This window comes from Schistocerca nitens, chromosome 6, assembly GCF_023898315.1.
Source record: "Schistocerca nitens isolate TAMUIC-IGC-003100 chromosome 6, iqSchNite1.1, whole genome shotgun sequence".
Taxonomy (NCBI): Eukaryota; Metazoa; Arthropoda; class Insecta; order Orthoptera; family Acrididae; genus Schistocerca; species Schistocerca nitens.
In genome coordinates, this window is record NC_064619.1 from 439649244 (window position 1) to 439673838 (window position 24595).

The window sequence follows — 24595 nt, forward strand, 5'->3', positions numbered from 1 at the left end:
ATTTGCAAATAGGACAATACCATCCGCAAACCTCAAGTTGTTCTGTCTTTTCCTGAGAACTCGAATTCCCTTTTCTATCTAATTCAATTTAGACATGGCTTCTTCTAAGACCGCTGAAAATAGTTTGGGAGATATAGAATCACCTTGCTTTACACCTTTTTTAATGGGAAATTCATTAGTATCTTCGGCAACGCTTACAAAGGCTGTGGAGGTTTTTACATGTTATGTAAGATTTTGATATAGCCCTGTTCTACTCCTTGTTCCTTTAGAGCCGCAAACATAGCTGGTGACTGGTCCAATCAAAGGCCTTTTTAAAGTCTATAAAAGCAAGGCAAAGGGGTAGATGGTACTCATTTGTTCCACTAATTATTTCCCGTAGCGTGAAGATATGGTCAACTGTGCCAAATCCTGATCAGAAACCGGTTTGCTCTATGGGTTGAGCCTGGCCGGATGTAGTGGTCAATCTGGTAGTTTCTCGCATTCGGGAGGACGACGGTTCAATTCCGCGTCCGGCGATCCTGATTTAGGTTTTCCGTGATTCCCGTACAGCGCTCCAGGCAAGTGCCGGGATGGTCCCTTTGAAAGGGCACGGCCGACTTCCTTCCCCGTCCTTCCCTAATCCGATGAGACCGATGACCTCGTTGTTTGGCCTCTTCCCTCAAAAAATCCAATCCATTCCGGTAGTCAAGATCCTAGTGAAAACTTTGAACACTATGGAGAGTAAGCTGATAGGGCGATAGTTCTTTATAACTTTGGTACTACCTTTCTTATCTATTAGAATTACACTCCTGGAAATGGAAAAAAGAACACATTGACACCGGTGTGTCAGACCCACCATACTTGCTCCGGACACTGCGAGAGGGCTGTACAAGCAATGATCACACGCACGGCACAGCGGACACACCAGGAACCGCGGTGTTGGCCGTCGAATGGCGCTAGCTGCGCAGCATTTGTGCACCGCCGCCGTCAGTGTCAGCCAGTTTGCCGTGGCATACGGAGCTCCATCGCAATCTTTAACACTGGTAGCATGCCGCGACAGCGTGGACGTGAACCGTATGTGCAGTTGACGGACTTTGAGCGAGGGCGTATAGTGGGCATGCGGGAGGCCGGGTGGACGTACCGCCGAATTGCTCAACACGTGGGGCGTGAGGTCTCCACAGTACATCGATGTTGTCGCCAGTGGTCGGCGGAAGGTGCACGTGCCCGTCGACCTGGGACCGGACCGCAGCGACGCACGGATGCACGCCCAGAACGTAGGATCCTACGCAGTGCCGTTCGGGACCGCACCGCCACTTCCCAGCAAATTAGGGACACTGTTGCTCCTGGGGTATCGGCGAGGACCATTCGCAACCGTCTCCATGAAGCTGGGCTACGGTCCCGCACACCGTTAGGCCGTCTTCCGCTCACGCCCCAACATCGTGCAGCCCGCCTCCAGTGGTGTCGCGACAGGCGTGAATGGAGGGACGAATGGAGACGTGTCGTCTTCAGCGATGAGAGTCGCTTCTGCCTTGGTGCCAATGATGGTCGTATGCGTGTTTGGCGCCGTGCAGGTGAGCGCCACAATCAGGACTGCATACGACCGAGGCACACAGGGCCAACACCCGGCATCATGGTGTGGGGAGCGATCTCCTACACTGGCCGTACACCACTGGTGATCGTCGAGGGGACACTGAATAGTGCACGGTACATCCAAACCGTCATCGAACCCATCGTTCTACCATTCCTAGACCGGCAAGGGAACTTGCTGTTCCAACAGGACAATGCACGTCCGCATGTTTCCCGTGCCACCCAACGTGCTCTAGAAGGTCTACGTCAGCTACCCTGGCCAGCAAGATCTCCGGATCTGTCCCCCATTGAGCATGTTTGGGACTGGATGAAGCGTCGTCTCACGCGGTCTGCACGTCCAGCACGAACGCTGGTCCAACTGAGGCGCCAGGTGGAAATGGCATGGCAATCCGTTCCACAGGACTACATCCAGCATCTCTACGATCGTCTCCATGGGAGAATAGCAGCCTGAATTGCTGCGAAAGGTGGATATACACTGTACTAGTGCCGACATTGTGCATGCTCTGTTGCCTGTGTCTATGTGCCTGTGGTTCTGTCAGTGTGATCATGTGATGTATCTGACCCCAGGAATGTGTCAATAAAGTTTCCCCTTCCTGGGACAATGAATTCACGGTGTTCTTATTTCAATTTCCAGGAGTGTATTTTGGCTTTATTATAGTCTCTTGGTAATGTTCCACGGTGCAAACAATCTGAAAATATCTTAGCTAAATCCAGAATGAGATTTTCACTCTGCAGCGGAGTGTGCGCTGATATGAAACTTCCTGGCAGATTAAAACTGTGTGCCCGACCGAGACTCGAACTCAGAAGTAAAGCTGTGGGTACCGGGCGTGAGTCGTGCTTCGGTAGCTCAGTTGGTAGAGCACTTGCCCGCGAAAGGCAAAGGTCCCGAGTTCGAGTCTCGGTCGGGCACACAGTTTTAATCTGCCAGGAAGTTTCATCTTAGCTAAATGCTTTATGGATTCCTCATCCACCAGCTTTAAAACATTGACTGGGAGCTCATCACTACCTGTAGCATTCCCTTTTTTCATATTGTCTGTTGCATGTTTGACTTCTGACGGGACTTCTTGTGGAATTTGGGAGACAGAAGCATCTAATTCGTCTAGGATCAAGGTATCATCATTGAGTTTACTGTATAGATTAGTATAGAAATTTCCAATATATTCTGTTCCAATATATTTGCTGTCTACAATGTGAAAATTATTTAAACCGACAAATTAGGGGAAGGTTGCACGGGACACTGAAACGAATATTTTTCTCTATGGTTACATTTCCCTGTGAGGATTTTCTAAACTATAGAGGAAGTTTTCTCTGCATGAAAATTAATTACACTATTGAACACTGGGAGGTTGCATGGGACCGAAGGAGTGTCCTTAATTCCTTCCTACTGCTGCTGCTGCTACTATCCAGGCAACCAGACTCTCTTCTGATTACACCAAAATTTTTGATAACATTTTTGGGAACAGCAATGTTGTAATCTGTAAAAAATCAGTGAAAGAAAACAGTCTATATCGTGATAGGTATTTTATTAAAACGACCGATTTCGGCCTAGGCTCAGGCCATATTCAGGTGGCACCATCAGCTGAAGCTGACGACGCGTAGCACAGCCATACCGAGCGAGGTGGCGCAGTGGTTAGACACCGGACTCGCATTCGGGAGGACGACGGTTCAATCCCGCGTCCGGCCATCCTGATTTAGGTTTTCCGTGATTTCCCTAAATCGCTCCAGACAAATGCCGGTATGGTTCCTTTCAAAGGGCACGGCTGACTTCCTTCCCCATCCTTCCCTAATCCGATGAGACCGATGACCTCGCTGTCTGGTCTCCTTCCCCAAACCAACCAACCAACCAACCGTAGCACAGCCAGTTGACCGCAGTCGCTGGAAATCCTCCAACTGGTGCAGCAGAGCGACTGATGTCAACTGGCTGTGCGAAGCATCGTCAACTTCAGCTGATGGTGCCGTCTGAAGATGACCTAAGCAATGTTAATAAAATACCTATCACGTTCTAGACCGATTTTTTCACTGATTTTGTGAACAAGTTTGCACACATCTCATCACATAAGAAAGTCCAGAGGGCTCAATTCGGGGAATCGAGTAGGCCATGGTACAGGACTACCATTGCCAATCCACTTTTGTGGAAACAATCGGTTCAAGAATCGACGCACAGGACGATTGAAATATGCCAGTCCCCCGTAGTGCTGCAACCACATGCGTTGTATTATAGAGAGTGGCAAGCCGCCCACCAGCTCTGGCGAGGTTCAAATGGCTCTGAGCACTATGCGACTTAAATTCTGAGGTCATCAGCCGTCTAGAACTTAGAACTAATTACACCTAACTAACCTAAGGACATCACACACATCCACGCCCGAGGCAGGATTCTAACCTGCAGACTGCAGCGCCTAGAACCGCACGGCCACTCCGGCCGGCCTCTGGCGAGGAAATTGTGTTAATGGGTGTCACTTAATGGCCTGGGAAGGAGATAGGGCCCAATTGAATAGTCACCAACAAGATCTGCCCACACAGTCACGCACATCTACATCACACTCCGCAAGCCACCTTGCGTGTGGCGGACGGTACCTTCGGTACCACTATCCAATCCCTCCAACCGTCTTGCACCCGCAAATAGTGCGTGGAAAGAATGATTGTCGGTAAGCTTCTGTATTGGCTGTAATTTCTCGAATTTCTTCCACGTGGTCAATATGCCAGATGTAGGTGAGGAGAAGTAATATGTTGTCAGACTACTCCTGAAAAGTTCTGTCCCGAAATTTCAGTAGTGTTTGTTTAGTATTTCCGTAACGCTCTCTCGCCAGCTAAACGACCCCGTGACGAAACGCACCGCTCTTAGTTGGATCTTCTCTGTCTCTTCTATCAATCCTACGTGATAGGGATCCCAGATAGATGAACAATACTCAAAAATCGGGCGAACAAGCGCCTTACAAGCCACTTCTTTCGTGGATGAGTTACATTTCCTTAAGATTCTTCCGATGAATCTGAGTCGGGTATCTGCTTTTACCACTGTCTGTTTCATGTGGTCATACCACTTAAAGTCGCTCTGGATAGTTACGCCTACATATTTTACGGCAGACGCTGTCTCCAGCTGTTTGTCACCAATAGTGTAGCTGTGCAGTAGTGGATTTCATTTCCTGTGCCTGCGCAATATGTTAAATTTATTTACGTTCAGGGTCAACTGCCAGAGCCTGCACCATTCATCAATTCTGTGCAGGTCGTTCTGCAAATTCTTACTATCTTCTGGCGTTGCTACTTTGGTATAGACAACTGCATCATCTGCGAATAGTCTTAAAGTGCATCTGACGTTTTCTACTAGATAGTTTATATATATTGTAAATAGCAACGGTCCTATCCCACTTCCCTGTGGTACTCCGGATATTACCTTTACATCTGTCGATTTTGTTCCGTTAAGAGCGACGTGTTGAGTTCTGTCTGCAAGAAAGTCTTGAATCCAGCCGCAAGTCTGCTCCGATACTCGGTAAGCTCGTATTCTTTTTCATTAAACGGCAATGCGGGACGGTGTCAGATGCCTTACTGAAATCAAGGAACACGGCATCAACCTGAGCGCCGTTGTCCGCTGCGCTGTGGACCTCATGGAGGAACAGATTGAGCTGTAGTACCGCAACTCAAGGGCGCGAGCATGACTTGTGGATCTGAGTGGACTATCAGCTGGTTACAGGTTGTACCCACACTGTTAAATGAAATGGGTTAACAGCAACTCATGAGGAACGTTTCTTACATTCATCTGATTTTACTCCGTGTTAGGCTCAACTGCATGAGTGCTGAGAGCGATTACACCCTCTAGAAAATTACAAAATGCTCGCAGGTAATAATGACACAGAAGAAAAATGTTTGTTTTGATGTCCCGCGAAAACTCTGAGAGTTTTTCGGTTTAAAAAATTTACAACCTGTATAACGTCAGATCAAATTATCTGACAGTATTTGAAGGAGATAAGACAAGATTAACTTTTGTTGCTTCTTCGTAATCTTGTGGGTTTAATTTCACGTACATCGATGCTAAGTCGCTTGTGGTGGCCGACAGACATCTGCGGGCTTCTTCCACTTTTGAACTGGGTACACTGTTGCTCTTTGAGCATCCCATGGGGAGGCTAAAACGCGCAGTCGTCATCCGATACTTCCGGCAGACTTGTGGTCAGGACCCTCTGGAGACACATATGTGGCTTCCACCGATCCTACTGCCACATCAGCGCCGATCACTCGCCCTACTTCATTTAATCTCTGTCTCATGAGCTACTTCTAAATATAAAATTTGGTATTTCTAGAACTACCGTCATTGCTCCCTTGCCATATTCCAGTCACAAATGGAGTGAGGGAAGAATGATTCCTCTTCCCCACAGACCTGAGAGTCACTTTTTAGGTTTTACTCACAGCCAGAAACTTTGTACGTTTCCTAATACATTTTTCGTGCACTTTGATTTCTGTAGTAAACATCCCGATTTTTTCAATTCCTTCTTCTACAAGAGGAAGAAGGCGACCTACGGGGAGATCAGTTTGGGTTCGGGAGAAATGTAGGAGGGAATCGATTTATCTTGAAAGATAGCTGAAGAAAGTATTAATACAATAAAAATCCGCTTCAGTTGCCAGTAATTTTCTTAATTTTTCCACGACCGATTTCGAAACTTACAGCTTCACTTCAGGTGTCATCAAATAATTTTATGAAAACCAATGAGTGAGGTTTACACCCACGTCAAACTACTACATGGGAGTGTGGGACCAACAACAACAGCGTCCGCAGCACAACACTTTCCAGTCAGCTGTCATTACTTATGATGCTTGTATTTACATTACGTGGCCGATTTCGGAGTATAGAACTCCAGCCTCAGTCGTCCATGTGGCTATCCAGATCAGTCGCCAACGGAGTACAGAAACTGAGATATAGTCTTTTGTGTATCATTATCAGTAATGTCTTATTGAATTACTTGCTACGGAAGCCGATTGCACAAAGGGTCTTTTATGTGTAACGTGATAAAATGAAACACCTACTGCCATCGTTTTGATATTACTTTATTATATTGCAACCAATTTCGGTGACTCTGTACAGTATCTTCATGCTTTAACTGACTCCAGCCCTGTACACGATCCCATCAGTTCATAGATGTTGGCCACTAACGGGATCGTGTATGCGACCGGACTTCACCCCTCAGCGTCAGTTAAGGCATGAAGATGGTGTACAGAGTCACAGACTGGTTGCAGTGTAATAAAACAATATCAAACTGAACCGATGTCTGCAGGTGTTTTATTTTATTATGTAAGTCAACTCCCGAAGCCCCACAAACCGTCAGTAGCAAGGATGAACATACAAAAATTTTATGTAAGTGATTTGACTTGTTCGATGTAATCCATGATCGATTCATTTGGTCAGCTTTCCTGACGTCTGAAGGCGAAGTTATACAATTCTGAAACCGATAAAGTTATGTAAATATGAGCAGCACAAATAAAGACCGCGGAGTGGTATAGTATAGTAAATTCCGCAGAACGTCTAGGAGCATTTGAAAAACGGATAAGGTTTGAAAAAACTGTAAATGTTGAAGCTGAAAGCACGGTTACATTTACACTCACATTTATAATCCGAAAGCCACTTTAAAATGCATGGCGGAGGGTCTTTTGCACCAACTGTAGCGACTCATTGTGTTGTTACATTCGCGTATGGAGAGAGGGGAAAAAAAAACAGTCTCTAATCTCTCCTTCGTCATACTTATCTGCCCAAGATGTACGATGGAAGGGGTACTAATTGTCAATAAAGCTGTTCAGGGTACATAACCGTACTGTCAGTATATAAAATTCTCCTATGTTTCGGTCACTGTAGCAAGTGGTCTTCCAGGGTGTTTTTCCCTGTTGAGTAAACTTACTCAACAAGCAAAACACTCTAGTACTTGTTCACTTTATTAAAAGCTACGGTGCGGAGGCTGACGGAATTAGCTGTTTCGGTAGAAGATGCATGACTTCGGACCGATACTCACTAGTTTCCAGTCACTACCAACCTTAGCATTCAACGATGTGTCTGAAGAATCTCTTCACTGAACGTATCAAAAAATTTAAACAAATTCAAATTACATATATCATTTTAGTGATCTCTAACTCTGTGCGTTACGTCAGCTTTTAGTTATGTGTAGACCCGCCGAACACGTTGCCGTCTGCTAACTATTTTTGACTTAGTTGGCTGCGTCGAAAAAGCTTTCATCACCGGCCGGGACCATTTGAAACAGTTACTTCCTTCAGTCACTGCGCCGTAACTCATTATAATGTGAACAAGTAACAGAAGTGCTGAACATTCTGCCTCGAATACCAGTTCTCTGAGCTTATCCAATGGTTTTTCACGATAACTTCTAGTCACGTTCCCATACGTGTGGATTATGCAGTCTATTATCTATTACAATCCTAGTAGCACCCCTCTGGCTTGCCTTCGTCTTTTTTTTGTGAGATCCACTTGATTAGTACTCCGACCACTAGAACTATGCTCTGAGATTGATTGCACTACTCTCTCGAGTTTGGTTTGTTTAAGAAGACGGCACTGGCCTAACCCACACTCAGATATATGAGGGCTATCCTTTTTCAACTTCCGAGCAGTGCTGAAACGGAAACCACAGTCAAAATCAAAAATGTTTTATTTGCAACATTCAGCTACACCTTCCAGGTACTTCTCTGCATAGTCGCCGCTCCGACGTAGGCATTTAACGTAGCGTTGCACCAAACTTCCAACATCCTTGTCATAGATGGCAACTCCTGTGATTTCCGCGAATTCCCCACGCCTGTCTTCAGCTTGTTGAAGCCAAGTCCGGGTTGTCTGTTGTGTGACCAAACGTTTCGCATCGAAAACGCTGCAGAACTGTCTTCGTTGCACCTGCAGTGTGCGGCCGAGAAATGTCATGAAGAAGGAAACACATAACAGTTACGGTATGTGGGCTGAATAAGTAAGGCAAAGCCTCTCAGCGAGACTTCACAATTACCCGGCGAAACTAATTTCTAGGCATCTTTACGTGCTCGCAATATGCTCAGAAATGAAAAGTGCTACGTAGTGCGATAGACGGCAAACTAGGAACACCGCGTAACATTCATCAACAAGTTGTCAGCCGGCCTGGGCGGCCGAGTGGTTCTAGGCGTTACAGTCTGGAACTGCGCGACCGCTACGGTCGCAGGTTCGAATCCTGCCTCGGGCATGGATGTGTGTGGTGTCCCTAGGTTAGTTAGGTTTAAGTAGTTCTAAGTCTAGGGGACTGATGACCTCAGTAGTTAAGTCCCATAATGCTCAGAGCCATTTGAACCATTTTTTGAACAAGTTGTCAACAAGTCACTGTGAAAGCTGGTGGTGGCTCCACAGTGGTGTGGGCTGCGTTTACATGGAATGGTTGCGTTCTCCGGTCCAATTGAACCGCTCACTGACTGGAAATGCTTATGTCTGGCTACCGGAGACTATTCATGGGCTTCATGTTTCCAAACAACGATGAACTTTTATGGATGTGCCATGTCACCAGGCCACAATAGCTCGTGATTGGTTTGAAGAATTTTCTAGAAAATTCGTGTGAGTGATTTGTTCACCCCGATCGCCCGACACGAATCCCATCGAACATTTACGCCGTATAATCTAGAGGTCAGTTTGTCCACAAAATCTTTCACTGGCAAAAACTTTCGCAATTTTGGGCAGCTATAGAGGCAGTGTGGCTTATTATTTCTGCAGGGGTCTTCAGGCGTTTTGTTAAGTTCATGCCACGTCGAACGTCCGACAGGATAGCCGCGATGTCTTAGGCGCCTTGTCACGGTTCGCGCGGCTCCCCCCATCGGAGGTTCGAGTCCTCACTCGGGCATGGGTGTGTGTGTTGGCCTTAGCGTAAGTTAAAGATAGATGAAGTAGTGTGTAAGCTTAGGGACCGATGACCCCAGCAGTTTCGTCCCGTAAAACCTTACCACAAATAAATATAATGAGGATGTGGGATCTTTGATTTGAATGTTCATATTCTATCCCTTTATGTCCTCATTTGTACTGTTTTATGATTTATTTACGATTGTGGGCAGCAATATGCCGCAACTCTGGCGCTGGTTCCGTATCTGAACGGTTGGTTGACTTTTGTGTGTACCACGTATATTCCTGTGCAAACTCGTATGAATGTGAAGTACGTAAGTCTATAATTAGAAATAATGTTTCTTATTTTCAGGACAACAACTATGACATACACATGGGGGGAGAGAGTTTCAGGAAATTGCTGCAATTTTAGGCAGCTAAATCTGGGAATGATAGGATTCTTTGTTTCAGACCAACTGCCTGGCCTTTTTGGAGGTGATTAGAAAATAATGTAACTGTCTGTTTTAGATGTAAGTTAAGAAAATATCGCTTGATAGTTTATAAGCTAAGATTTTGTATGAAAGCCATGTGAAGATTTTTGATTAGGTCAAGCACTTCTCCAAGTCTGAAACCGTGCGGGATTAGCCGAGCGGTGTAAGGCTCTGCAGTCATGGACTGTGCGGCTGGTCCCGCCGGAGGTTCGAGTCCTTAGGATAATTTAGGTTAAGTAGTGTGTAAGCTTAGGGACTGATGATCTTAGCAGTTACGTCCCATAAGATTTCACACACATTTTTCCAAGTCTGAATAAATTTACGTACAGCCTTTGTTAAAATGAGCTGTATAGAAAAAGCAGACCATTAGAGCCTGAACCATACTCAGTTTCAGAACTCCGTGTGTGATTTTTATATATATATATATATTTGCATGCGAAATTAATTTTACATATAAATTTCAGCGAATTAAATTTTAGTAGATGCAGTGACATTAAAAATGGGCTTTATCTTCGCCACACACGTAGTGGGTTCAACACGGACAATACCCATGGTAATTCTTTGTGTAGGATGCTTCTTGTGACAAAGCTATTTCAGAAAAGTAATATCTTGTGAAGCTTTTGATTTTGTACTCGCTGAGCCAAAAAAGGGTGAGTACATTAGTCATCTGTCCAGCAGTGCCACAAGGAGCCACATTGCACCGGGGAATGTGAGATTAAAAATATCTTTCTCAGCAAAAATATCGCGTGTGAAGTACTGAGTGTGTGGAGCAAGTTTGATCATAGTACATAATAGTGAGTAAAACGAAATGCATAGAGAGTAGCACCATGGGATACGGTGCATAAATAAGTTGCCATGATCAGTAAATAGTTACGCAAGTGACCTGTGTATTGTTATTAAAATTAATTGAGAGGTAAACAGTAGATATGTATAATTCAATATTTTGGAGAGATTCATAGCAGTAAATTAAATATTTAAGATAAATTTATGTTGATTTAATGTGTCTTGAGACGAGCTTTGTGATGCAAGATACTAAGGTAGAGTTTTCCTGTTAGGCAGTCGATTAGAATAAGATTGATTCGCTGCACGAGTATGAACATTACGTTAATGTGAATTTGAATTAGTAGCTTAATAGAGCACGTATAGTATGGAGGACATCCCAAACCAAACACGTGTTGTTCACTGTAGACTTCGATATTACGGTACCGTAGTACACATGCTAGTTGAAGTTCAACTGAAATGTTAACTAACAATTATGTCTATAGGGTACAAGTAAATAATTACAAAATAGATTATTTTAGGGATACGGTGAAATTAATGCTCTAAAATGGTGGTCCTTGTCAGTTCTAGTCAGCAGTCATTTTCTTCCCGCCATGCAATCAGGTGTTCCTTAGTCATCCACAATTTAATGATACGCAGTTGCGACATGGAAACTATACTATGACGAAACCCCGGATTTGATATTTTGCACAGTGATTTGGTTAGAGCTGAGTCAGTATGGCAGTGATGTTATAAGAGGCTGTATCACGGGGACAGTTCGTCGCAGTATTGATTCCGTTAAAAGTAAAATTACAGGCCAGAATTTGCAGGTCATATGGTCGGGGCGTTATTAAGAGAGAATCTGTTGTTCTCAGTGACGCTATTTACGGACAGTGGTGTGATGCATAACCGCTGCTATTACTAGTATAAATATTAATTGCTCCTCAAGTCACATATCTAGCGGTTGTCCACTAGATACGCAAGAAAGTCAAGGGAGTAAGCTCTCATTTCTAACTGTATTCGTTGAAGTGGAACTTCCGCGAATAAAATGGTCTCTCGGTCACATTCCACCGCTTTTTTTTTTTTTTTTTTTTTTTTTTTTTTTTTTTTTTTTTTTTTTTTTTTTTTTTTGCAGGGCTCTTCCGCCTGCAGAATTCTCCGTAAATTGCAGATCAGTTTCCTTCTTAGAGAAACTGAATCTGAAACATGTCCGGTAAGCGTTACGGACACAATTCCTTTCTCAGAATGAAACTTACGTAACGCAGGTAGCTATCCGGAATTTGCGCAGGCAGAATTCTGTGGAATCGCTTGATCTTTGCAGATGTCCGCATCATTCGTATGAACTGAATCACACTCTGACCTTCAGTTCAGCTTACGTGGCAAGTTTACCCAATAACCCGGAAAAGAGAGAGCGAATTTTCATGTCATTGGATGGCACAAAATGAACTTTTCTGAAGACTGCGAGTCCGACGAATGGGGAATTGATTTTACGTCTGTCGTTCTCAAATGCTAAAGTCAGAAAGGTCTCGCACAGTCCATAGTTCTCAGCTTCTTGTGAACGTGAAAATGGCTATCATCACCTGTAATTTGATCTCATGATGCAATGGCATGAAAGAAACATCAACGGCCTCTAGAGAGTTCAACCCAACAGGAAATACTTTCCAGCATTGAAGGCCGATAGTGTATTGAACAAAGGGGGCGTTGATTACCAAGACAGCGACAAAAGCCCTGCTTTATAAAATGGGAATACAAGAGATCGGTCTACCCCTTAGCAAATTTTTCACTCCCATGTTTCCTCTCTGTTTCATGGCGCGGATTGGAAGTCCGCAGAAATTTCTCGTCTGTCTCCTGGTGGTGCGAGACTACAGTGTCAACATGCAGACAAATTTCGTAACCAGTTGAACAAAACCTATGATTTAGATTGTAGATAAAACAAATGGTGTCACAAAAAATCTTCTCAGTTGCTTGGCCGCAGCGAAGTCAGTAGTTACGTATGTAGATAATGAAGCATCGTTTTAAATTTTCATCGACAGAGTGGTAAAAGTGGAAAGAGATTCTGGAATGAGGATCAGTATAGGAGAGTCAGTATGCAGGGCGTTTAGGTACCAGGGGCAGATTAACCAACATGATTGACTTTCTTAAAATTTTGTTCGTTGTGAAGATGTGAACAGCAACACGTCTTGTTTACTTGATACCTTGTTTTTTTGATTCGGTAATTCGCTTCCTCTCCTTATCAACTGTTCAGAAACGTGACACAGTGCACCATTCACGTAAACATTACATGTTGTTGTTGTGGTCTTCAGTCCAGATGGTTTGATGCAGCTCTCCATGCTACTCTATCCTGTGCAAGCGTCATCATCTCCCAGTACTTACTTCAACCTACATTCTTCTGAATCTGCTTACTGTATTCATTTCTTGGTCTCCCTCTAGGATTTTTACCCTCCACACTGCCCTCCACTGCTAAATTTGTGATCCCTTGATGCCTCAAAACATGTCCTACCAACCGGTCCCTTCTTCTTGTCAAATTGTGCCACAAACTCCTCTTCTCCCCAATTCTATTCAATACCTCCTCATTAGTTATGTGATCTACCCATCTAATCTTCAGCATTCTTCTGTAGCACCACATTTCGAAAGCTTCTATTCTCTTCTTGTCCAAACTATTAATCGTCCATGTTTCACTTCCATACATGGCTACACTCCATACAAATACTTTCAGAAACGACTTCCTGACACTTAAATCTATACTCGATGTTAACAAATTTCTCTTCTTCAGAAACGCATTCCTTGCCAAAGCCAGTCTACATTTTATATCCTCTCTGCTTCGACCATCATCAGTTATTTTGCTCCCCAAATAGCAAAACTCATTGACTACTTTGTGCGTCTCATTTCCTAATCTAATACCCTCAGCATCACCCCGATGTAATTCGACGACATTCCATTATCCTCGTTTTGCTTTTGTTGATGTTCATCTTATATCCTCCTTTCAAGACACTGTCCATTCCGTTCATCTGCTCTTCCAGGTCCTTTGCTTTTTCTGACAGAATTATAATGTCATCGGCGAACCTCAAAATTTTTATTTCTTCTCCATGGATTGTAATTCCTACTCCGAATTTTTCTTTTGTTTCCTTTACTGCTTGCTCACTATACAGATTGAAAAACATTACATACGTAACTCAAAAGTGACAATGACTCTCCGCACCAGCTCATAGTGCAAGCATCCATGGTAACATAACTCTTTCACTTCCTGCAGTTGACAGTAAAGAAATGGCAACACAAGCAAAATGCACACCACTCACTCAGTCAGCGGTCTTCAAGTTTGTGTGAATACAACACACAACGAAGAGAAGGTACAAATGCTGCTCATCCACGGAGAATGTAAATTAGTCGACTATAACTTTGTAAGTAGGCTGTTTAGGTTTTTATATTGGTAACGCCATGTAGCGCTCTGTATGAAAATCACTGGCTGTGCTGTGTGCAGTATGTGGCTCGTTTGAATTGTTGTTGGCCATTGTAGTGTTGGGCAGTTGGCTGTTAACAGCGCGTGCATGGAATTCCACTACTTCCGTGTGCATTTTCTTTTACTGCTCAGACTTTGAGAAAAAAAAAACACTGCAATATTACTGTGATGAATAATCAGGACTGTCTTATGGACTTGTGGGGCGGCGGGTGGAATTTTATGGTGTGTTATAAAATTTTTGTAGAATGTAGAAACATTTCATTTCCCGGCCGGTTAACCATATGTGCGGCGGCGGGTGGAATTATTGTTATTAAATGTTCCTATTATTTATACTGTTGTTTTGCCGTTCTCAACACTGGCTCTCTAACTACAATATTGGCAACCAGAAAGTGATTAGCAAAATGTGAAGCCTGTAATTAGAATTCCTAGTGCCCACTTCATCTGAGAAACACACTTATAGCTGCAGCTTATAGCTCTGAGAAATTAGGAGATTGTCTGGGATTCATAATCAAAAAACGATTTTCTAAAATTTCTCTGTATTCTGAAAGTCACAGATCAAAAAAAAAGAATCCACACAATCTGACTAACAGAGCAGTTCAGAGTCTAATGCGCTGATGCAACTATAACTGTCCAAATTAAATGTTTAAGTGAATGCTCGCCATAATTTGATGATAATGTTCATCAAACGCCACGCTAAATAATGGTAGAATGTCTGTCCCGCGGCGGCACGTGAAAATACGGCATACGCAAACTGAAGATATATCATTAAAGTCATCCCAGAATTAACACTTCACTCGAAAATGATTTCATGGTTATGCGTATCCCGAGTAACTTAATACAGCATCCGAGGCTGTTTATAGCAATGATACCGACGCGACGCGACTCCCGACACAGATGGCGTGCTATTCAGCGTCTGGAGAGAACTGGGGCATTTTTTCATCGCGCAGCGTTCTTATATATAAAGCCGCGGTGCGGACGGCTAAGGGAACGCCTGATCAAATTGGCTATCCCGATTAGCCGCTGGGCTAGTAATGCACCACTTTAAGTTACCGAATAAATCATAGCTTCTTTTGCTGATGGCCGATGAAGCTCTCAATTTAAATATGCATTCAGCATACAGGTAAGTAATCATAATAAAAGTTTAACGTGGCTAAGTTAAATATTTTGGGCGAGAGAATTAATTTAATTACACTGCACGCAGTAGACGAGGTCTGAACTTGCCCTTTGGAGATACGCTATCGCTATAGTTTTATAGTTATTCAAATGAAACTTCTCACATCTTTATGGTTATAGCGGATCTCCATTCTACTTAAATACAAACATCCTAGCCTTATTTATTAGCCTACTTAATCTATCTTGCTTCCTTAATTTTTAAGACAAAAACCAGAAAATTATGAATTTCAACGAAATCTTAATTTGTGAGATCCAAGGTACTGTTTCTATTAAATTATTATGGAAAAGGAATCTAAATATAAATTTTTAATTCTCTAGCTCTTTTCTGTTGCGCCAATGATTTTTACAGAAAAACGTCCAAATTTCGAAAATGGTTAAAGCTATCGAACTGATATTCAATGCATGTGGATTTAGTATTACTTCTGACATGTTAGAACCGTTTCAGGTTATTCACTTGATTTTTAAAGTATTGCGCAACATTTATGACGTCAGAGCTAGTTACAGCGGACTGGCTGGCACACAATGGAAAGACTGATGTGAATTTACTACGGCGTGAGTAGGCTGCTTCCCTACAGACCATGAGAAAATTTTAGCTTTTGACCAACATTGTATCAATAAGTGTGTGCATTTGGTATCTTTGTTATTGTAATTATGAAAAATTTCATCAAATCATTATTGGCCACTGCCCAAAACAATTTGTAAAATTTTTTGTGGGAAGCATGGGGGCTATGTAAGTAGGCTGTTTAGGTTTTTATATTGGTAACGCCACGTAGCGCTCTGTATGAAAATCACTGGCTGTGCTGTGTGCAGTCTGTGGCTTGTTTGCATTGTTGTTGGCCATTGTAGTGTTGGGCAGTTGGCTGTTAACAGCGCGTGCATGGAATTCCACTACTTCCATGTGCATTCTCTTTGACTGCTCAGACTTTGAGAAAAAAAAAAAAAAACGCTGCAATATTACTGTGATGAATAATCAGGACTGTCTTTATGGACTGTGAGAAAATTTTAGCTTTTAACCAACATTGTATCAATAAGTGTGTGCATTTGGTATCTTTGTTATTGTAATTATGAAAAATTTTTCAAATCATTATTGGCCACTGCCCCAAACAATTTGTAAAATTTTTTGTGGGAAGCATGGGGGCTATGTAAGTAGGCTGTTTAGGTTTTTATATTGGTAACGCCACGCAGCGCTCTGTATGAAAATCACTGGCTGTGCTTATGCAGTCTGTGGCTGGTTTGCATTGTTGTTGGCCATTGTAGTGTTGGGCAGTTGGCTGTTAACAGCGCGTAGCGTTGCACAGTTGGAGGTGAGCCGCCAGCAGTGGTGAATGTGGGGGGAGAGGTGGCGGAGTTTTGAAATTTGTAAGACTGGATGTCATGAACTGCTCTATCCATCTGAGCCACCGAGGACACAGATGAATAGCACGACTGCAGAGACTTATCCCTTGCACGCTTCCCGTGAGACCCACATTCCCAACTGCCCAAAATTCTACATAATTATGTAATGTACCTAATAGATCCTTTCCCATCTATTAGGTTCATTACATAATTATGTAGAATTTTGGGCAGTTGGGAATGTGGGTCTCACGGGAAGCATGCAAGGGATAAGTTCCTGCAGTCGCGCTATTCATCTGTGTCCTGGGTGGCTCAGATGGATAGAGCGTCTGCCATGTAAGCAGGAGGTCCCGGGTTCCAGTCCCGGTCGGGGCACACATCGAGGTATATCAACAACACCTATCGGCAGCTGAGGGCTTCAATTAATTATCATTTATTCTAGAGAATCTACACGGTCATCAATGGTATCTGTTCTTTCGAGAACAGTTACTATCTTCATATACAAATCCATTTGACTAACCGCTGTCTGAACATCCTCCTCGTCGGAAAACCTTTTTCTCCCAGACGTTCCTGCAGCTCCCCGAAAGATTGAAGTCGTTTGGTGCAGGATGTGAACTCACTGATCAGCATCAGCCAAATCTGTGCGGCCTTGGTAAAACTGTCGACACCATTTCACTAAGGTTGGGCGCGACACTGCATTTGGTCCACATATCGCCAAAATATCACAGTGAATCTGTGTGCAGTTTAGACGTTTTGTACACAAGAATCGTACTGCTCCGCCTACTTCGACTTTTTGAGTGCGTTTCCAGTTGCAGTGCGATTTCACTCCTACGCCGTTATCACCCTGTGCTCCCTACTGCGGGAGAGCTGTGTCTGCGGGAAACCCCGAACATGCACTCTCTTTTGACAACGCGCCACTTTTCCTTGCACGATGGTCTTAACGTGGGGCAAGATATGTAACTTACTTTCTGAAGTAGTATATATGCAAGGTAGCACATTTATCATGACCACCCAAAAAAAAAAAAAAAAGCAATCAAGAAAAATGTTGTTTACCTAATAGGGAGACATTGATCAGCATGTCCTTCTTATAACTTCTTTCGTTTCTCAGATAAGAACAGCAGAGAGTGCCTTTTCAAATACAGCCCTATATTTCTTATTTGGTGATCCACAACCTCTCCTCAACACTAAAAACGTTTGACAGTATATATCATATCATTATTAAAAACAAAACTTAAAACTGGCTTTGAACCTCCTGTACTAGCATACAACGCACGCACCCGAATTAAAGCAAGTGATGGAGTTGACAGCAAATAAATGGGAACACAAGAAAATACACACCGCGTATTCAGTCAACCTCCTTCAGTTGAATTTTGTATCGCGCCTGGAAGGCGGCGCGTGGGTCTGCTTCTGTTATCTGTAACACAAGCCGAATGTAGGAAGCGAATAGGAGGAGGTGAGGTAAAGCTTTCGGCACTGCAAGTAAAATAAAAGTGGTTTTACTTTAGTCCAACCCGAATTATACACTTGAATACGTAACTTGGTACAGGTGAGCACTTAGGTGCGAAGTTGTGGTCCAGATAGAAAGTCTCAAAGGCAAGTTAAGCTAAAGCGATGGTTCTCGGCCGCCTGCTCTTGGTGAACTCGGGGCGAAAGTTGGAGATGCACAGCGTCGGCTAGAGGGCGCTGTGGTCGGCGAAGATCTTACGCTCTCATAGTACCAACCTACGCTAAGGCAACGGAACTAGCGATACCACATTGAAGGCTTGGGGTGATAGTCGAGCTGGTATCCCACTGCTGTTTGTGGCCTTTCCAGACACGATTCCGTCCTCAACTCTCAACTAACTGGAGTAGAATTGTCTTCAGTGATGCGTCTCACTTCAAACTGAGCCCAAAGGCTCAGCGAAGACTTGTCTGGAGGCGCCTCGGACAGCGATGGGTTACCGTAATCTCTGTAGTCCGCCATACGACACGACAGTCAGGAATGATGATCTGGAGTGCAATTTATTTTCGTAGTAAGACTTCTTTGGTTGTCATACGCGGCAATCGTACCGCACAGCGGCACTCGTACCGCACAGCGGTACGTCGACGACATTCTACGCTCCGTTTTGATGCCCTTCAGGCAAACCATCATGGGCTTACATTTCAGCAAGATAATGCTGGCCCGCACAGGGTGAGGGTTTCTGCTGTTCGTGCTCGCCGAACCCTGTCTTGGTCAGCAAGGTCGCCGGATCTCACTCTAACTGAGAACGCGTGGTGCCGTATGAGCAGAGCCCTCCAACCAGCTCCGGATTTAGATGGTCCAAACTCGCCAGTTGGACAGAATCTGGCACGACATCCCTCGTTGGGACCTCCAACAACTCTGTCAACTCCAAGCCGAATAGCTGTACCAAGGGCTAAATGTGGACTAGCACGCTATCGACTTGTTCAGTTCGAGAAGCTCTTTGGCTTGAACAAATTATCCAGTTTTTTTTCTGAAATTGTAATCATTGGTTTGTTTGCACATGTACATCACACCTACCGGTTTACGTCCCATTCTGAAAATTCCTTTGTAGTTCGACCTTTCCTGTCTCAGAGTGTATTTGAGATGGCCAAAACAAATTTTATAAGGTGAGTCAGGAGGAGATGATGCTGGACAAAAAACTTCAAATGAAACATATACCCTTTTCTTAATCGTATCCGACGGACAGCTATTTGGAAATCACGCGGTTCAGTCCCATGTCCTTCTTCACCATCAGCTTTCACATGCCAATACAACAACGTGACATTAGATTACGTAGTGTTCTCTTGACTAACCGTTTCTCAGTGAACGCGCGGTGCTGTATTATTGATGACCAACTCATCGGTTCAGTTGCTTTAGATAACCATCTTAATGGATTAAAGTATCCCGATTTGTTTCAAAATGTGTTACCTGTATACTTTGAGGACCAGCATACTTGGAGGAGATTATTGTGGCAACACGATGTCATATGCTCCTTTAGCATCTCGCAGCTTCTGCACATCCCGTACAGTCATTAGCACAGTACCTCACTGAAACATATCCTGGGCGTTGGATCGGTCGCTGTGGAGTCATTTTTCGGTCATCGAGGTTATCCAATCTTACTTCATTAGGTTACTGATTACTGTTTGTGGGGATAGCGTAAGAGCGCAGAGTGGTCACAAAGGAGGAAGTTCTCGTTCGTATTTTACGTGCGTGTGTTCAAATAAAAGATCACACGAATGATTTCAGACCAGCTATACAGTAGCTGTCTAAAAGAGCTGCAAAACGTAATGCAGCTGACGACAGACATTTTTAACATCTTTGGTAAGAAAATTGAGATTGGTAATGGGGTCATAAGAGAAAACTGACGAGCAGAGAGAGCTGTAGAGGTGTACTATGTGCAGGGGAAAATGAGGACCGGTACGATACATACAAAGATCGATTAGCTCTGGTATGTAGCAATACCTACGCTGACGTCACTGAAGAGCGCTGGAAAAGCATGGTCACTCTCTGAAATTACTCGAGGGCTTGTACTCCAAGTAATAAGTAGTCCGAGTTAATTTTCCTCGTAATGTATCATCAGGAAGCATATGTTTGCTTGCGAGTCCCTCTTACAACAGGTTGCTTCACGTCTGTGATCTGTGCACGATATACATGTAATTGGATTCCGTCTAAAGATTTCTCCACCCAATGCAAAGGTAGTAATCCAATGCAAATGAGATGGCCGCTACTTGTCTATCTCCGTACATGTCATTCTTGTGGCATAAAGAGGACAGTTGAATAAGCACGATAAAGTTCAGGGTTCTTTACTTGTGTATCTCCGTACATGTCATTCTTGTGGCATAAAGAGGACAGTTGAATAAGCACGATAAAGTTCAGGGCTATTTACCAAAATGATAAATAGTGCCGACAGTTCTTTTTTTATTTTTACTCTGGAGAGTGCTCAGTCGACGTCCGGTAGGATATATTTATTTAGTACTGACCTGAAAAATTAGACGAAGTTAAGATGTGAATTTCTGTAAGTGAATATCTGTCTGTGTCATTTGTGAAACCAACGAGTTAAATTCGAATAATTTGACATTCGGTTTACAGCAGCCCGTAAACAACAAACATCGCTTCTTTATATCTCTTCCGAATCCACGAAATTCACCCACCATTTCTGAAGTCCGTTCATATAGCATGCTCAGTACGTAGGCTTTTAGTGTAACAAGGCTACCTTACGGTCTCGGAAATTCAGTTCGGGATTATCCTTCACAGGTTATTAGTGCACACCATAAAAACTGTAAAGCGCACCAGCCATAAGATTCTGAGCACAAGGCCTCTGTAGTTTTACGCGCAGCGCATGTTTCGGTCAATTGATACTCTACGGCAGCACAGCAAAATGTCTATGCCTGTAGACGACTCGTTCGACATGCGGGCGACCCAGGTTCGATCATATCTTTGTTTTTATTTTGCTTGTGGAACAGTTTTAAAAATTATAACACCTTTTAAATAAAGTTAATTACCTAAAATATTATTAATTAGATCATAAAGAATTTTACTTTATTTATGAAATGACTGTTGCAGCTAATTACATAAAAAGCACATTACGATTAATATTTCCTTTTCAAAAACTAGAATAACTTCAAATGCATTTTTAATGGAGGTAAACTAAATTTGATTGCCACTATATCAAAATTTCGGGTAGGGTTTTATTTATGCAAAACTTTTTAGAATACCGTCTTTATTTGGCAGTGACGTAATTTACGTACAAGCAACAAAATAATAATTATCATAAAAACATTGAAAACGAAAAATATTTTGACATGTTGTACAATTTACGAAGGACGACTGTTTATAACAACAACCATTAAAAAAAGAAAAAATCTGTTCGCAAACGTACTACGTTAACATTCATAAGAACTTCTCTTTCATCAGTAAGCGTGGAAACGTACCAGGCATACCTGATCATTTCGTTAAAAATGGGCGATGATAGTTGATCCTCTGTTGATTGTTTTTTTTATATATTCTTCACGGGAATTTATTTCTGTATTATTTTCAATCGGATAAGCACAATTTTTATAAGCTTTATTAGATTTTTCTTACCTTTATCTGAAAACAGACGCCACAAGGTTGAACAAGAGGAGTACATTTTTGGAGAAATCACTTTAATTTTACATGCCAATGATTTCTCGTAATGCTAAAAGATTTCGTCATATAATTCTGGCTATGCTTGTCCACCTCTTGAGTCAATAATTAATAGAAACCGTTCTTTTCCCACCTAACATTGTAAACAATGGCTGCGAAGAAAGATTTCGAAGACGATATTACGACATTCTTACATTTTTGCGCACATTCGCTTACTGTTTCTTTGCCGGTCGGAGTGGCCGAGCGGTTCTAGGCGCTACAGTCTGATGACCTCAGACGTTAAGTCCCATAGTGCTCAGAGCCATTTGAACCATTTTTACTGTTTCTTTGAACTCGGGGGGAGAAAGTTACCGGTTGCTTCTTGTAAATAAACAAATACTTGAGGTAGGACTTTTCTAGAGGGTAGGACTTTCCTAGAAAGAGCATATTGAGCAGTTTCCATTGTTCCACGGTTAAATTCCGATGGTCCCGTTCCCACTGCAATCATAATTGACGATGTCGGAAACACGTAGGGGTGATCTGCTGAGGAGCTCCATGTTCAAAAATGTACGATAAACAATGTGCTCCGAAACACTCGTGCGCGCACCAGTGTTTACGTGTTTCGGCTGAAATGCCACAGATCACTATCTATCCCACTTTACAGAGCAGACAAGCCTTTGAACCGCACGTTCTGTGAAGAGTCTTGGACGTTCAACCATTTAGCACCTAGTGGTAGTTTCACGGTCACTCTTCCTCTTTCCGTAGATGCAACAAGACTCTAGCACGTGAACATTCGACCAGCTTCTCCGTCTTCGAGATACTCATTCACAGGCTCTGCGTCAAAATAATATCCTCTTTGTCAAAGTCGCTTATCTCAATAGATTTCCCCCATTTGCAGTCCACTCACTTGCAGTCCATAACTTCACTAGGTGATCCCCCGTCCGTGTCAGCTCCGCTTACGTACTTTCGTTACCGCGCCAGATGCCCGCACCGCCGCCAAATGGTTCAAATGGCTATAAGCATTATGGGGCTTAACGTCAGAGATCATCATTCCCCTAGACTTAGAACTACTTAAACCTAATTAACCTAAGGACATCATACACATCCATGCCCGAGGCATGATTCGAACCTGCGACCGTAGCAGCAGCGCGGTTCCGGACTGAAGCGCCTAGAACCGCTCGGCCACAGCGGCCGGCGCACCGCTGCCAGACATCATACAACGTCGCAGTGGGCTGTGGTCCTAATGTTTTGGTTTACCATTGTTTGCTCGGCGTAGCGAAGCAGCTTAAATCACTTAATAAAGCCAAAACTTGAATCCAAATTGTATACCAGTGAGGTTCCTTTCAGAATATGCTTATACAACCGCGCACTAGTCGAAAGTTCCGTACCTAAAGGCTGGAAAGTTGCACAAGTCACACCAAAATCCAAGAAAGGAAACAGGCGCAATCCGCCTAATTAAAGAGACACATCACTAACGCCGATTTGCAGTAAGATTTTGGAACATATAGTGTTGCCGAGAATTCTTCCGGATTGTATGGCCGTGGTCCATGGAACTTTCCTATCCCTGACGTTTCGTCCGAAGCAACGTTGGACGTCTTCGGAGGTGCTCCTGGTTGTGCTGAGTGTTCCCGACAGTCCGAATATGTCCAACGTAGCTTTGGCCGAAACGTCAGGGATAGAAGAGTTCCATGGACCACGGCCATACAACCCGGAAGAATTCTCGGCAGCTGAAACACCCGGTCGTGAAAGCGTTCATTGTATGAACATATACTGTGTCCGAACATTATGAATTACGTCGAGGAAAACGGTTTTTTGACAGATAGTCGGTACGGATTCAGAACATATCATTCTTGTGGCGTGGTTTCCTGTCAGAATGGTCACCGTTCGTAGTAATTGAGGGAAACACATCGAGTGAAACAGAAGTATTTCTGGGTTTCCGCAAGGAAGTGTTATAGGCCCTCTTCTGTTTCTGATCTGCAAACCACATGAGAGATAATCTGAGCAGCCCTTTTAGATTTTTGTAGATGATGCCGTCGTTTACGGTCTTGTAAAGTCCTCAAATGATCAAAACGAATTGCGCAGTGAGTTAGACAAGATATCTGAATGTGTGAAAAGTGGCAACTGACCCTAAATAATGAAAAGTGAGAAGTCATCCACGTGAGTAGTAAAAGCTCTCCCCTTAATTTCGGTTTCACGATAAATCAACAAATCCAAAGGATATAATTTGAACTAAATACTTAGGGATTACCATTACGAATAACTTAAACTGGAACGATAACACACATAATGTTCTGGGGAAAGCAAACCAAAGACTCCCATTTATTGAAAGAACACTTTTTGCAACAGGTCTACTAAACAGACTGCATACAACAAACTTGTCCGCCCTCTGCTGGAGTATTGTTCTACGATGTGTGATCCGTATCAGATGTGACGACGGAGGATCTGGAAAACGTTGATAGAAGGGTAGCTCGTTTTCTGCTATCGCGAAATAGGGAAGAGAGTGTCACAGGTTTGATGCGTGAAATAGGGTGACAGCCATTAAATCTAAGGCGTCTTTCGTTGCGGCAGGATCTTCTCCTTAAATTTCAATCACTAAATTTCTCCTCTGATTGCGAAAATATTTGGTTGGCTTACATCCAAGAGGGAGAAATGATCATTATAATAAAGTAAGAGAATTTTTTCCGGCGCGCCTTTCGAGAGCGGAACGGTAGAGAAAAAGCTTCGAGGTAGTTCGATGAACCCTCTGCCAGGCACCTAATTGTGAATTGCTGAATAATCATATAGGTGTAGATGTAACATACCGGCAGATCAAAAAGTCAGTATAAATTTGAAAAGAGAATAAATCACGGAATAATGTAGATAGAGAGGTACAAACTGACAGACGTGCTTGGAATGACATGGGGTTTTATTAGAACGAAAAAAATACAAAA

The 24595-nt window shown here is 43.2% G+C and overlaps 1 protein-coding gene across 1 annotated transcript in view; it reads left to right on the plus strand.

Moving 5' to 3' along the window:
• The window catches only part of LOC126262560 (protein Wnt-2), a 545379-nt gene that overhangs the window by 282004 nt on the left and 238780 nt on the right, over positions 1 to 24595 (plus strand). The window lies entirely within an intron of this gene.